This window comes from Mustela lutreola, chromosome 1 (genome assembly GCF_030435805.1).
Source record: "Mustela lutreola isolate mMusLut2 chromosome 1, mMusLut2.pri, whole genome shotgun sequence".
NCBI classification, from domain to species: Eukaryota; Metazoa; Chordata; class Mammalia; order Carnivora; family Mustelidae; genus Mustela; species Mustela lutreola.
Genome location: NC_081290.1, coordinates 90,102,278 through 90,106,426, shown reverse-complemented (window position 1 = coordinate 90,106,426; position 4,149 = coordinate 90,102,278).

The following is a 4,149-nucleotide window of genomic DNA, read 5'->3' as shown; positions in this document are numbered from 1 at the left end:
GAAACCAAATAAAGAAAGGGTCACTGGCCAGAACTGTGGTATTTGGAAAGGTGGAGATATAAGGATAAGGGGAATCAAGGAAAATTCCAAGAGACTGAGGCTTGGAGTCTAGAAGCTTGGAGGCTAGAGACTAAAGAAATGATAGTAACACTGAGCGAAATTTGGAAGTAGGGGAAGATTCCTCGTGATAAGAAAAAGAAAGATTCCATCTTAGACGCATTGAGATGGAGGTACTCTATCTGGGTAGAATGATTCCAGTCTCTGTTTCAGAGCTGCCACATGGTACTTTTAAATTTAGAGATAGAAAAATCAGGAAGGTGATTTGATCTGGAAGGATTAAAGACATTTGCAAGTGTGGGAAAAGGCAAGGCCAATTTTGGGTGCACATTAAACATGTCTTTGTACTTCCCCATGAGGGTAAAAAGACATCATAGTCATTTGGGAGAAGCAAGAGAGTAAAAACAGTGATTACCAAGGGGAAAGGAAGGAGTAACAGAGGTGGGTTGGGGGAAGGACACTTACATTGTTAACAAGTCATTCCACTGGCATTAATAAACAATTTTTCTGATAAACAGTTTTTCAGAGCTTGAGAGCTCCATGTTTCACATGAAACCACATGGCCATGGGGCCAAGATGTCTGGTATGAGACTTGCTGAGAAAATTCCTCAGTGGGAACTAGAAGATGAGAGTCCTATGTTTAAGTTAAACATCTCTTTAACAAATCATATCCTTTTAATTAATCAATATGTTATTTAATCTAGCTACTGGAGCAGTGCTTTACATACAGTGGATATACAGGAATTATATATCAGGAGGAAAACAGGAAAGAAGAAAGGGAGAAAGGGAAGGTAAGGGGAGGAGGTTGCACAATAAAATAATTACATGCATGCAACAAAAATATAAAATTTTATTCAACATCTGAATATATTAGTGACATAGTCATACAATTATGAATCATATCTTATTTACATTTTAAAACATGAACTGAAGAACTTAATCGAGTAAAAAATTAAAACATACCTTTTCCCTCTCCAAAAACTCTTTTATCTATTTTCTGGGGAATTGTGAGCCTATATACTATTATACCCAATTGCCACGAGTCCCATACATCAAAGCAAAATGTACACAATCCATTATATTTAAGGTACTGGTAAAAATCCTCAAAATGTCCTTCAAATGAAGATATATGAGGCAAAGAGCACATTCATCATTCATCAAAAGATGAAGGAACTGTTGCCATCACTAAGGTGAAGCAGGCACTGTCTAACCAAAACACCTTTACAGATACCACATGAAAATACTTAAATATAATTAAGTATCAAATGCTTATTGTAGATGAAAATAAAGTTTGAGGGTGAGTATTGGAAAGGAGTGATCAGTATAAATGTTGACATCATACAGTTCCAATTGTGAGAAACAACAGGCAGAAAAAGCCCTGAATAATGAACATTCAGGAAAATGTTTCCTCCATACCACCTGGGTGGTTCTGTCTGCAGCCTTAATTTTCTTTGGGTATATCTCTTGAGCTTGGGGATCTAGTCATAGTGCTCTACTTTTATTCTGGAATATTCTTGGCACATTTTTTTAATACATGTCTAAATAAGGGCCAGTTCTATTGATCTATAAGCATAATGCAAATTCTATTCAGTCATTTGGAAAAAAAAAATAATGTGCCTCCTCATACTTTTTGGCTTGATATATTTCTCTATGTGGATTTCATTTCTTAATTCAGAGAACCAGGGACAGTAGATAAATTGAAAGAATATGGTATCACTGTGTCTCACCACTGTACCAATTGGCCATTCTTTTGAAGGTTTGGTGAATCGTTTGACTTGCTTCTTCAGTACAACGGAATATATACATTAATCTTGATTTTAGAAAATGTGATTGGGTGCCTGGGTGGCTCAGTAAGTTAAGTGTCTGCCTTCAGCTTGAGTCATGATCCCAGGGTCCTGGGATCAAGACCAGAGTCTGGCTCCCCGCTTAGCTTCTCCCTCTCCTTCTATCCCTCCCCAGCGCTTGTGCTCTCTCGCTCTCTCATGTGCTCTCTCTCTCTCTCTCAAATAAATAAATAAATAAATAAATATTTTTAAAGCCCCAAAGCCAAAAAACAGTTATGTGATTCCATGCAACTTCAGAAATCCAAATAGAACACTTCTAAATTCAAATTGAATATATTTAAAAAAAAACAAATTAATATATATTAAGGATGTTTATCCACAAATAGGTTTAAAATAAAGAATAAAACTAGTCAGTACTAGTTTAGCAAAGACAGGGCTGAGAGATACACATTTAATACTCATCATGCTGGAGGTTACAGAATTATATCCATAACCATCTCAGTGTGTTGACCCATGCCTTGCCCTCTTCACCAGAAATCAGAAGGAAAATGTGATTTATTATGTATTAACAATTCAACCCAAATCCAAGATTATAAATATTTAAGCGGTTAAGCTTCTTTTAAAACATAGCAATGATCAATTTTTTCTCGTTTAAAGGAAATTGATCTGAAAAGCAAGGATTGTTTACATGAGTGATAGCATTAAAAAACTAATAAAATACTCAGGCACATTTACTGTATACTCTCCGTGTCATTTTACAATAATGCTGTGTTCTTCATCTACATTAATAGCTATTATGCTTTAGAGAATGAAAGACAAAACCCTGAGCAGTGGAGCATATTTAGCAAGCAACCAGAAAATTTAACCAAAATCTCCAAACAGTGGGAAAAAAAAAAAAAACCCAAACACACAACTGTGAATCTAGTCTTTGTCAAAAGGATTGCATGAAAAAGATCAGTAAAGCGAAAAGAGTTCAGGAATGTTTAATCCCAAAGGAATAACATTTATCAAAGCAATTTGCAAGGATAATTCTGTCACTTCTGCTTCTGTGAACAAAGGATAACAAATGAGCTTGCAACATTTACTACCAAATTTGAAGCAGTTTTTCTGGCATGAGGGAAGTGATGTCATTATTGCTGTAGGGTTGGGATTTTTGGTTGTTTGTTGTTGTTGTTTTAGTAGGCAAAAGGGCAAAACTGGTGTTGATTTAGAATGTATTCTCAATAGTCATTGATTTTGAAAGGCATATAGTGTTATAAAAAATGAAATGCATGCCAGTTCTTTTAATAAAGAACAAACAAATCCTCTGCCTTTTATTTTTCCTTCTACATTTAGCTCTATTCTGGGGACATCAGAATGAAAAATATATATATTTTATTAGCTGTAAGTTTGATTAAATAAAAGCACTTGTCCTTAGAAATATGTTAAAATATTTTAATAATCATCATCCATTTTATTTTTCAGATTAAAAGCTCAATAGAACCAGAAAAACTGACATACTAAGACCAGGATGTTTGTTTGGTGTTTTTTGGTTTTCTTTTCTTTTTTTTTTCTTCCAGCCTCTGACATATGATTGCTTGGTTCATAGTGATTTAAACAAGGTTGAAATCTGTTACTCTCTCTTTCCAAGGTCTGAATACATAGTCCAATACAGATGTGATAGCTCTCATAAACATTCATGTTCTAACATGTCCTTCCTATCTTCCTCAACACCCTCTTTTCCTGTCAAGTGTAATATGATTTTTTTTTATGTTCAGTTAGCCAACATATAATACATCATTAGTTTTTGATATAGTGGTCAACGACTCAATAGTGCAACATGGACTCTATAGCTCCTGCCTTCACTTCTGCATTCTGCCAGCATACAGGTGGAAGGTGTGGTAGGGAGCACGTCTCCTTTCTTTAAGGATAAGGTCCAGAAACTGGCCATTTCATCTCCACGTAGGGTCTGCTGGAAGAACTTTTGGGCCTCACTTAGCTGCAAAAAATTTTTGAAAGGATAGACTTTCTTCAAAATAGGAATACAGCCACTAAAATTAAGGGGTTCTATTGCTAAAGGAAGAAGGAGAAATGTGTCCTGAGGGTCAGCTTTTGCTATCTGTCCCAAGTCATTCTACTAATCTTCATAAACTAAAACAATGGAATTTTCAGCAATTCACTGCAATTTTTCTATAATTTAAAGTCAATTAGGACTGAAAGATGTTTGTAAAAAAACTTTTGTAAGGAATTTATATTAGTCTGCTCGGATGGCCATAACAGAATACCACCGAGTGCGTGGCTTAGAACGTAGACATTTATTTTCTCACAG